Here is a 13,037-nt window from a genome sequence, read left to right as displayed (position 1 = left end):
TACCTGGCGGCTTCCACTACAAATGGAAGCAGCTAAACAAGCCATGGGTCTTGTCAGTCTATGGTTTGTTTATTGTGATAGACCCATTATTCTGGATTTTTTTCTTTTCAAACAAGCTGGAGTCATAAGCAAAATGATTCTGACACCTCTGCCATTTTCATCAAAGCTGCAAAGTGATAACTCATGTTATCCAAGTGAACTGTTAAGGCAACACAAGGTCTGGAAATATTAGGAGAAAGGTGGGGAAATCTCTTGTTATATTAAGAGAGCATTTATTGGAAATGTGTAACGAATCAGAAATTCGCAACTGCCTTGTATATTTGGTTGCATGTATTTAATAGGATTGCAGATTTATTTTGGAGACTTATAATTATTGGTAGATATATTCTTCCTGCAATGTTTGTTCTGATGTTGGTGTTTTTGAATATTCAAAGCTGGAGCCTTGACAAATTTTGATCACTGGAATTCAAACTCACAAGAGTTGAAATTCAGTGTTTGACGTTTGATCATGTCGTATTTTGTATCATACATTTTCAACTAAATCCTGCACTCAAGAGGGCTAGAAACTTTTTTTAAAAAAGGAAAGCATTTTAATCTCAGAACAGTGCCTGCCTGCCAAATATTGCCCATCCTTTCTTTGTGTGATGCTATTCATAAAAAATAATGGGCATCATCAACTGCTTTGTCTCTATTTCTCTGCCAAGTTTTTCCACTGTGTTTTATACTGTGTGAATGTTCATGTTGCAAAACTAAGACACCTTTACAGCCCCCTTTGAACTTCTGCTTGCTGTTGTTAAAGACCAAGCTGTTCTAAGGTAGGATTTGGTTGTTTACCCATTGACTTAAATGGCTTTCAGGTGGCTCTCTAGCATCTGTGATATGAAAAGAACATAATGAACAATGGAACTGCTGGAGTTTGCTTTGTTGTACATAGTAACTGCTTGTTCTAAAATGCTTACAGCATAACGGTCTTTTCTTTTTAAAAAATGTAGAATTTCAGTAGGGTTTTGAAACGCAGGAAAAACACAGAAAGTAGGTCATTAGCCGGAACTGTAACTAAGCCAGTTTGACAGGTAAGATAAATACTCAACTAAACCACTGGTGGCTGCAGTGAACAATTCATAGGCAATTTTTTTATTTGGAAAAAAAATACTAGACTTTATAGTATCTGTTTTGAAATAATGGTTACTGAATATTCTCCAGCAAACATTTTCCACATAGTTTTGGAGAGCTCCAAAATACTACCAAAACTCCCCTTCAAGGTTTACCCAAAAAAATTTCACCCACATTCACATGAATTCTTCTAGGTGTCCACCAATGCCATTATCCGCCATCTCTTGTTCTGTGGATTGTAATCCCAGCCAGTCATCATATGAATGTGGTAACAGAAAATAGATCCTCAGGAAACATTGCCTCTGCATTAATTGCCAAAAATCGGGGCACATTTCCCAACTGGTCAGAATATTCCATGAAATGTGGCCCTCCTCAGATTAGACATATGTGTATTTTGAAATATCTCTAACTCACATATTTCAATAATGGGTGCCACTTTCTCCCTTGGGCCTGAATATATTTCAGACTTCTCAGGGCCCTATTTCTAATGTTGGATGGGGCCAAGAATGGGAAACAAAGGCCCTGTACACACGGGCCCTTTAGCACGTCCTGGCGATGTGTAGGGTTGCCTCGGGGTGCTGTTTCCAGATGCCCCACAACCCTAGGATGTCACCAGGACCTCACAGCTGTGCGGCGCCATATACACGGTGCGCACAGCTGTGATGTCACTGCCATGCAGCTTCCAGATGGGCGTGTGCAGCAGCGACGTGCTAAAAGGAGCTGCTTTTTAGTGGTCCTTTTGTTTCCACATAGCTGCGCCACACAATTTGGTTGCTGCGGCACAGTTACGTGGAAAAGAGAGGCAGCCACTGGCCACCTCTTTCTGGTTGTCTGTACCCTGCCAAAGTCAGCATATTTTAGCTTTATCCTCCTACATCTTGTTGTTGTTGTATATCTTCAGGTCATTTCTGACTTATGGTGACCCCAAGGCAAAACTATCATGGGGGTTTCTTGGCAAGGTTTGTTCAGAGAGGGCTTGCCAGTATTAATTCTTAGGAGAGGCATTTTGGTCTTTTAGAATTAAGGAGACATTGTAAAACAGCTGAGACCCCCTCCCCAAAATGAGTGTGTAATGGAGATGTTGATGTGGCCATCTGGAAAACCTCAGAGAACCCAATTGGACCAGAATTGCTACAGGGTCTGAGGTTCCCCAGTCTTGAGCCTTTGAGGATTACTAACATAAAACAGTTATTTTGTTTTCATATACAGGTAACATATTAACTGTTCTCTCTCCCATGCCACATTCATACGTTTCTTTCTAATGTGCTAAAACAGGGGTGGGAAAGTGTGGCCTATGCAAAGCCCCAGTATATTCCCAAAATATTTTGTGAAAAATGTTCCATACCATATCAGCATTTTAGTCCCCAAAGAGGCTGTATTCTAACCAGAAGGTAAACTAGATGTCAATTTCTGGTTTACTTCCTGGTTAGATGAAGTTTTCTCCTGGATCTAAAGCACCCCGGAGTGCAAAAACGTGTTTCCAGTGCTCCCTAGGGGGCATGGCAGACCATTTTAGCCAAAATTGTTGCTGTCCTTTTTCCATAAATAAGTTAAAATAAAGGTGGTGGTGGGAACCACAGTACTGAGATGGTGGCCCCTGTGGGGGGATACTCTACCCTCCCCAAACTGTGGTACTCTTGCATTACAACAAGCATGCATCAATTTGACCAGATCACTTTCAGGTGTCTGAATATCTTATGTCAGGATGAACTATGTAAACTAAAGACTAAAGAATTGCTTTGTTCTTAAGTTACATGGGAGTGCTTTCAGACAACAGGCATCCTATGAAAACTGGCTCCAGAATCATGCATTGGCCCAAGAAGCTTTGGTCTGCTTCATGGGGTTGCTGGTTTTCATAGGTGTAACAATAGATGGTGTAATGGGCTTACAGTCACCCAGTAGACCATTTGGCTCTCCTTGCCATCCTTGGAAACCCCCCCACACACATTTAAAATGGTATAGACTTTTGAAATTCCTTCCTGCATATCAAAAGAAGCTTGGCGTGTGGCATTGGAAAGTTGTTCGGGAAAAACAAAGCTAAATCTTCTTTCGTTTCCGATATGTAGTTTTATCGTTCTTTAAATTTTTGACACTTGAGTCCAGAATAAAGTGAAACATAGGGTTCCAGGTCATTTGATCCCTACCTTGCTATCTCCTAATAGGGAGAAGATGAAGAAATTTAGCCGTATGCTTAATTGTTTATGGACAGAAAGAATAAAAGACAAATTGTATTTAGGGGTCATCCCTAAATACAAGCCCTTAGATTTCCAGGCAACACCTGAGATCTATGGATGGCACCTGGTGAGGTCATTAAGCATTATGCGTTAAGTCCCAAGCACAGAGACTCATAATTTGTCATTCAGCGCCTCTCCCACACACAGAAAACATATTTTTCTGCTTGGAAATTAAGACAGAAATCTTAGCTAAAGGAGTCATTTCCAGATCCAGGTGAAATGTAGGGATTAATTCTTCTCATTCACTTAGGAAGGCAAGATAAGGCACATTTAATCTAACCGTTTTTGTTTTTTTTCCTAGCCAGAAATAGACAGAATAAAGTGGAGGGTGAACCCTGGCACTACAATGATTGGGACAGAAGGAGGAAGCTAACCAAAGAAATACATAGACCCCCTGGACAGTCCCTACAGGTTGCATCAACAAATAAATTAACTTTGCAAATTATAATAAGATCCTACTCCTAGGTGATTTGGAGATGGGCATATATCCCCTTTTTCTTGATCAGAGCTGAGAGTACAAAAACTGGAAAATGTTTATATCCTTGTGCAAGTACTTATTCACTTTCTTAAATATGAAAATAGGGCAAAATGGAGTCTAATACGTGGCTGCACTTTTAAAAAACCTAGGTTTTTAACTCTAGCCAATTGAAAGATTCTAATAATGTATCTGAAAATGATAGAAAGTATTTTTTTTTGTAATCCCATTGTTCCAAATCCCTAACCTTAAATGCTGATGTTGATCTTTGTATAACTTTCACTTTCATTCAAGTTTTGTGAAAAATCAGTACTACAGTCTGGACAGAGTCCTGCAACATGCTACTGGCACAATGATAGTGGGCTTAGCAGATTCCTTCACACCACTATGCCCTCCAACATTTTATAGGTGAAAACTGGGTTACATGTGCCAGGTAACATCAGAGTAAGGTCAAGATAACAAAAGGTATTAATAGGGAAGAACACATAAGCTAGAAGAGGCGGTAGCAAATTGGTCTTGCCTGAGGTCCAAAACACAGTGCAGAAGTAATCCAGTTTGGGACCGCTTTAACTGCCCTGGCTCAATACTAGAGAATTTTAGGAACTGTAAGTTTGTGAGACATTTAGCCTTCTCTATCAGAGAGATCTGGTCCCCCCATAAACTACAATTCCCAGGATTCCCTAGTACTGAGCTAGGTCAGTTAAAGCAGTCTCAAACTGGGTTGTTTCTGCAGTGTGTTTTGGACCTCAGTCTATTAGAAAAGGCCAGATTTCACCTTCACCTTTGTCTTTCCCCTCCTGAGTTAATGGAGTGCAAGTACTTTTGCACTTTGCAGCAACTGACGTAAGCTGAGGACAAACGGGAAGGTAGGAAGTAGAGAGAGAAACTGGGACTTTTAAAAGCAGCTGAAAAGTGGCACAAGAGAGGAATAAATGTGACTGTCCATGCCAAATCAGGACAGTTGGAAGGTTCACAACACAGATTCACCAGCAAAAGAGAAAGAATGTAGTGGCAAATGAGTTAATAAGGAACAGATTCTGTGAGAGAAGATATTTTGAGCGTTACTGTTCTTCATGATTTTCTAGACCTTGGTTGAGCTTTATGTTTAGCGGTACTTAGTTATATTTTAGAATTAGAATGCTCAGTGAACACTGAGTTGCTAATTATGAAAGTACTAAAATGTAATAGGTTGTATTTCTAGTCTTGTGTATAAGATATTTGCACTAAATTTTAATCTGGATTTCCCCCTCCCCCAGATATTATACTATGTATTGTAAATGCAGAAAGCTATGTGATTCTTGTTATTTAGTATAAAATGGGAAAGTAATTAGAGATATATCAAGAAATAGCCAGATGAATTGATTTTTTAAATAAAATATTTTAAAACTAAATTCAATTACATATTTTAGCAGTGACTCATGGTGGTTTTACTGTTTAAGATATGCAGTAGTTGTAGTCAAAAGGAAAATGACAACAGCCTTCCTGAACAGTGCAATATTGTTTTTACTCAACAAAGGGCTAACTTATTGTAGAAAGAGCATATAAACCACTGTGAACAATATTTTTGCAGCATATTTCCAGGTCTACAAAAGCACAACTGGAACTTTTTTTGACAAATGTGCAGATTACTTTGGCCTAAATGCAGTTGTTAGTCCCAATCAGAGTTGCATCAATATAAACTTGATTAGTCAACACTTCTGTAAATTCCATTGTTTCACTGAGTCTACTTGGAACTGACAATTGGATTTTGGCCTATAAAAACAAGCTAATTGGTTTCTCCCAAGTGAATTGAGGCTTTCTTGAAAATAGTTCCCCCCAATTAAAGGATGCAATTTGAAAATCATTCAGAGAATTTTTTTAAAGCCTTTCACCTTCATTCACTTTCACCACAGGAAAAGGACATTTAAGTCAGAAATCTATTTAGTCATCTGGTGCTGAAAGATGTTTGTCCTATGTGTCATAAACTGGTCCTTGTCCTATCCAGGCATTAGACAATGGGAAGATTGCTTAATATTGTTTCTCCCTGTCTCAAAACACATATCAGAGTGAATCCCAGAATCCTAGATAACTATTATTGGTGTTTAGTCACTAGGCTGAATGCATTGCAGGCAGCCTATGGAATGTACTTTTGTTTTCTTGTGTTTTTCAAAGGTAAAACAGCTCTCCAAATACCCCAAGATTAACCAAAGATTAAAGATTTAAGGATCTTATTATTTGCTATTTTTCTAATATTATTATTTTTGGAATTCATTTGGATTGGAGGGAGGTCGGTATAGAGATAAAAAGGAAAGCAATAGACTTAACTGCTTGTGAATGGTTTGAGTCTGTATGATGTCTTGAATCAACCACAGAAGGGATACAGTAGCAAACACTTTAGGTTGTCAGACATAACATGCTATAATGACTTCACTGCCAAGCCAGATTGCTGAAGTTCCCAACAAGAATGTCCTGTCTATGTGTAACCTATCAAACTGTCTCATTTTGTTCTGCTGCTATGCTGATTTCTTGTTGCGCTTAAGCACTTTCAGTTGATACATCCATAGACTTCAGATAAGGTGTGAAATTACAGTGCTTTGTGACCTTGCTGTGTTATATATACTCATCAGATAGAATTTTTCATAGGTGTATTTCTGGTGGAGACAGATGTTAGTGGCCAATATGGCTACATTGCTGCTATGGATTTAAAAACCACACAAAAATCCAAATCAGTACTGTGTCATTCACTTGATTAGGGCCCCACACAAATGCAAAACTGAAGTTATAGTGTACAGTAGAAGTAAATTCCTGATTCTTACTGTCTTCTCACATGTCTTCAATCATGTCAATATATTAAGCTTATCCCTGTTGTTTATTTCTATTCAGTCAATTATTCTATGCTGTGATTTGACTTATCGTGAGCACCTAAAAGAAAGACATTGAATTCTCATTTCTCTTCTTCTATTCAAATCTGTTTATCCCAATATACCTATATCCTTCAACTGCATAGATATAGTAAAATTAATGAACTTTTGTTATCACCAGTATTAAGATGATACTTTTTGAAATCACTTTGCTTTTATATTTGTGTCAGTTGTAAGAAAAAAATCCCCATTTTGCTTAACTCAGTAAACATTTGCAATTTGCAGTATTTCATGTTTAATTGAATTAACTTCATAACAATAGTACAAGCCCATCTTTTTTTATTATTATTATTATTATTATTCCTTTACTGAAATATACATATATATACATAAATAGCACACACACTAACAGAAAATGGAGCAAAGACAAAAGAAAATTATTTCAGTTTCCATTATATTGACCATTATTCTTATCTTCCCATAGTTTGGATACTGTTTCCCATTTTTCTTCATATTGTTGTAAAGTTCTGTCATTTTTGGACATTGAAATCATATCAGATATAGCTAGTTCATGCAGCTTCAAACTCCACTCATCTGTTGTTGGAATGATATTGGATTTCCAATACTTCGCTTATAACAATCGGGCAGCTGTAATCATGTACTACAAAACACTCACTTCATCCTGAACCAAATTATCGGGTATTACATCAGTTATATTTAACAAAAATAATTCAGGATTCAATGGAAATTTTTTTTAAGTGTGAGTGTTATGTTTTTTGTGTATCAGGTTTTTTTGTTTTGTTTTGCTTTGCTTTGCTTTACTACATTTCCACCAAAGATGATACAAAGAGACCCCTTTTTGATTACACTTCCAACAGTTTGTGTTACCATGCTTACCTATTTTGGCAAGCCTAGTTAGCATCATATACCATCTAAAGAACAGTTTATAATAATTCTCTTTTAAATTATTGATATGTGGAGTAGTACAAGTCCATCTTGAGAAAGGGCAACAGGAGCAGATGATCATATAATCCCAGGCGCCATCAAAATACATATAATGATAAGGATTCCCCTGTATCAAAAGAGTAAACCCATTTCACTATTGATAATGGGTAGCTTTTGTCACAACTCTTGTTTTTAGAAAGCAATATTTTCCATCTATCTGAGTTTAGCATTGTATTTCGGATCCTAATGAATATTTGGGATTGTTTAGTTTATATAGACTAGATTGATTTTCATATAACCATATTGTGTTTTGTTTTTTGCAATGTATGTCATTCTGCCTTTTGCTGAGAAGAGTAAATTAATCTAATAGGTGCATTAATGTCAACAAGACAAACTGCACACTATTAGAAGAGATCTGCAAAGTCAAAGTTTGTGAGGTTGAGAATCTAAACTGCAAGCTATAAAAGTTTTCATTATTTTAACCATATCGAGATTTCTCTCTAAACATTTAACCGTTAGAAATGGGACACTTAGGCCACAACACTAGTCCATCTATAGTAAATCCATTGAATCTTGTCAAATAGTGAGCCAACACTGAGTTAAGTCGCACTGATTTGATGGGTTTACTCTAGTTGTGATATACAATAGGGTCCAGGCCAGGAACACAATGTGATGTTCTTAAGTTTCAGCAACCTTGGTGACATGGGCCTTGCCTGGACATAAATTTTGTTAGCTACAAAAACTATGATGTAGTGAAAGGAGATAATTACTGGAAAATATAAGACCATTGTAATAGCCCTGTTAGAATGAGTTTTGATTGTTGTAATAGTTTATGAAACCAGGAACAAAGATCAGGCCTGTGCTCTCCATTGGTTTCAGAACAGACAGACATCCTGACTAGTATTAAAAAGACTTCTTCATTGTATCCAAAAATAGAAAGTCTACCGTACTTAATGTCAGTAAACTACCATGGATAGTAAACCAGGCCAATCTGTATTGAGTCCAACTTGGGGTTTTTGTACATGGCAAAATCATGACCAAGACATATAATACACCTCCAACAAGACCATGCATTTCACCAAAACAAATACTGTATCTTGTGAATATATTAGTTTAAAATGGAGGGGGGGGGGGACTACATTGTTCTTTATAAGTTAATAGTCCAAGGCTGTAGTCTATAAACAAACTTAGTCTGGCAATTTTTGTAGTGTAACTGGGAATTTTAACTGCTGAATGTCAGGGCTAATTCTATTTCATGTACCTCTTTTTTCTGCATCCTAGTCAACTCATTTTATGGTTTATAGAAACTTTGATTTAAAAACAAACAAGCAAACATGTTTACATGGTCCTAGTCTTGACAGTAGAAGTGAGAAGATACGTTTTAATAGCATATTTGTATCAGATTCATATTGTTGTAGAACAGTTGTGTGATACCCTCACCCTCTCTGTCAAGATTGGATTGTTGCTGAAAACAGACAGCAAATGCTGAAGAGATTCATGGTACAGTAAGCTTTCTTTGTTTGAGGAAAAAAGGCTAAGTTCTAAAGTGTACACAAAACATATGTTATCAGGAAAACCTGATAGATGCAAAAGCACTAGTCTGTACTGAGGGCTAAGACCACAGCCTTAGATACCAAGCTGATGCATTGAGTTTGGCTTTGTAGGGATTATTTGCAGAATTCGATAAAACCCCAGTATACCTACAGTAAAAAATAAGGGGGATTCACAGAAGCTCGGTATGAATCCTCTATAATTGGTTTGTGGATTTTCTATTGTATTTGATCTTGAAGATAGTTCTGATATCAAAAGTGCTTAGCTTATTTCAAAGAGCTAAACCAAGATGGAAAAGCTAGTCAATATTTTCCAATTACTGCTGATGCAGTTATTTCAAACCAACTTCTGCAAACATATATGTTTCCTCCCAGAATAGTTTTTGGATGTTAGTGAACAAATGCAAGTATCTATAACTGTAAATCATGCATTTCCATTTAAAAATATATTTTATATTGACTGGTTATCTTCCTAAGTATCTACAATTGTTAAATACTGCCCATATTTAATTGTCCAAATTTACATTCCTAGCATGATAGAAGTCATCTAAATTTCAAAAGAAAACATGAGATACTTTTCAGCATAGTGCAATTATGTACAACAGACACAATCTGAATTAAATAATGTGATTTAAATCCCATTGTTTTTGCTATGGAGCACTTATTTGGCCAGGGGAACAACCATCACATCCATTGCTCCGCCACCAAGCAGTAGCCAGGCCAAAAGGATGAAGGGTAGCTTCTACTTTTTTCCTCCTTTTGACTATGGTGGACTATAGTGGCAGGGAAGGAAGGAATATTATTGGCCCTAGAATGACACAGCATTGGCTGTTTTTGTAGGTATCAGGGGAAACATATAATGGCTTTGGACCTGGTAAATCTATGGCTGCCTCTCAACATTCCTTGGCCAAGTTCCTATTGGTGATATATGATCATGTAATCTGAGGTTTTGCAAATGTATGTCCTTTGGGGGGGGGGCTGTTGCAAAAGAAGGTATTCAATAATTCCTTGTGCAACATTCACTTTGCTACCCGATTGCAGCTTCAAGGGGTGGAACATGCTCCTCTGGCCAGGAGAGGGCAGAAGATACCCAGGGAGTATCTGGCATTGCCCTCCTATTTCTCTAGTAAGCTCCCCTTGTAGCTGCCTTTTAGCAGGAGGCAGAAGGAGCTACACACAGCTGTGTAGGTAGAGCATTACACCACACCTGTGCAATGTAGGATTGTGTGCCTGGTTTATCCTTGCATGGCAAAAAACCTAAACCAGGAACACTTTTCAGCCATATCCTGAAGGACTTCTGGGGGAGTGTCATTTCAGCAGTGGGTCTCATTCTTCACCAGCAGAGAAGCAATTGCACTCCTCTATGAGGCCCACCCGCCAAACTAGTTTGGGTACAGAATTGCTCCCTTAAATGTGCACTTAAATCACTAACATAAAAGAATCAGTTGGACTTAAGAACACTTACTTTTGGTTGGATTGTGGTATACTGAACTGACATGTGATAGGACAACTGAATGGCTGTCCAAACTATGGCAGAATAATACATCATGCTTTATAAGGGACAGTATATGTTCATTCCAATGCAAGGTTGATCAAAAATGAACTTGGGTTCAGCCACAGGTTGATTCAATCTTTGTCAAATGCCACAAACTGTTTTTTCATTTCAAAAGTATTAGGTCCAGAGGTGTGCAAGATGCTAGTGTGCTATCAAACTTATTGATACCACCATTTTCAATGGCATTAACATTTTATTGAAATGTTTAAAAGTCCTGCCACAAAACTCTGATATGTTTATCCAATATTTTATGTGTGAAAATCAATATATTTTGAAGAGGGAGGGAAACATCAGTGTAAGTCCAGTACAGGAAGAAGTGTCTCTTCAGAGATAGCTACATTAAACCAGTCATTGAAGGACTGGTTCTTAGCAGAATGTTTACAAATACAAGTCTGTCCAATATTGCACTAACAGATGCCCCACTAGCATGATGGAACTTCCTTCTCCTCAATACAGCCGCGCTCCATGCTGTTTGAAAATCAGCCCCAGAGGTTTCTGCAGCTACTAGAGGTAGTTTTGGAGGATTCACTGAAGAGTGAGAAGGAGATTTCTTCCATACAGTTCTACTAACAAAAGCAGTCCTGGCCAAACCAGCACCGCAGCAACACTAGAGGGCTCCTTCATAGTTCTATATTTCATCCATGAGTTCTAGGGTAGTGATTTATAGGTTGGCCTCAGATTAGATTCACGCCTACCTCGAAGCAGGGATTGGAAGTCAATTCATTAGAATTAAGTAAGAATTTGTCTAGGAAATAACTGCAGCCTACCTCAGTTTGACACAAGGGCAGAAGCTAAGTACCCTAGGTGAATGCTGCAAAAAATACCAACATGTTTCAAAGCCTGTAAGACTGTGTCATGTCTCTGGGGTTTTGCTTTCATTGGAATCAGTGGAACTCCTTCCAAAGAATGCATTGAGAGTGGGTCATCCTTGTCTTTAAGGAGGGTTTCTTTTATTGTCTGTTTATTAATGGCAAGTTTCACTTTATAAATATTTGAAAGAGCTTCCAATTTTGGCACTAATGGAAATACTGGATACTTTTAATATATATTTAGATGGTTATTTGAAAAGAAATGTGCTGTCTTTTTATATAATTTTTAACCAAATGCAAATATTCTGATTTCTACTTCTGTGGATTCCTGTCAGACTGTAAATTGAAAAATAAAACTAGTTCAGGTTTCAAAACCCTGGGTGGGCGGGGATTATTTGAAGTGCTACACTAGCTTTGGTATATTGTGTGTTTGTGTGTATATATTATGTATATTAAAAGTTACAAATATATATATATATATAAATAGTCCATGTGGTTAAATGTCTAGTGTTTTTAACACCGTTCTCAACGGAAATGTGTTTTGTATTACTTTATTAATTAATTACAAAGCCTTTATGTGATGATTAAAGTGTTTTCTAAATATTTTACACCAGAAACTCATAGCTCTAATCCTATGGGGACCACAAGATTGGTTTCAGCAGAATTTGAGGTTTTAACTGGTCCTAATGGATGGCAACAGGTAAAATGCACTTTCTTGTGGCATGCAATGTAATTGCTTTCAAAAAAGACCAGAATGTGTTTACATCTTTTCTTGTGTTCCCCTTCCCTCTTCTTGATAGTTGCAAATATGAAACTTTTTTTCCCTCTTTATGGGTGAGGGGGAAAGCAAACAAATTCTTAATAGATTACTAGAATAAGATTAATCCAGAGTGGGTCATTAGGAGTAGATTAGTCCATTTTGTAAAAATCCATTGAAGTGATAAGGGGCCACTATTTTGTGATGCTTTAATGTGACAACTATGCTGTTACTTATCTAGTCTTAATATCATTGGTTATCTGTATTCTACTCTTAATGGCTATTCCATTAGTTGCACTTGCTTGAGCTTAGTCAAAAGACCACCTTGTAAAACTATTCAGACTGTTATGTCCACAAATGCACTGACAGCGATTTGCTGCCATGGAGTGTGTTGAACTATTTCATGTAATAAAAGCCTTTGTGTATAAGCTTTTGTGTATGAATATTTTTGTTAGGCTTCTGATCTTTTTTTTCAGTGAAGTACACCAATGCCAGTATTTCAATAAAGAAAAAACAGCTACATGCTGTCTTTCAATCCAGTCATATAAACATCACATTTTACCATTCAACTAATCATGTCTGAATAAAACGAGTTTACGAACACATATTATAAGCTCAGGTTTCAGAGTTGCCCCTGGCTTTGTTCTAGGCACCTAGGAGATACCATTTGCCACCCTTTTGAAATGAAATGTAAACATGTCAACAAAGCTGTTCAAAGGGTTCCAAGGAACACCACCTTCCACCAACATCTCATGACAC

Source organism: Sceloporus occidentalis, unplaced genomic scaffold (genome assembly GCF_023333645.1).
Source record: "Sceloporus occidentalis isolate IW3139 unplaced genomic scaffold, rSceOcc1.0.p SCAF_3, whole genome shotgun sequence".
In the NCBI taxonomy this organism is placed as follows: Eukaryota; Metazoa; Chordata; class Lepidosauria; order Squamata; family Phrynosomatidae; genus Sceloporus; species Sceloporus occidentalis.
This window is presented reverse-complemented; position numbering follows the sequence as displayed.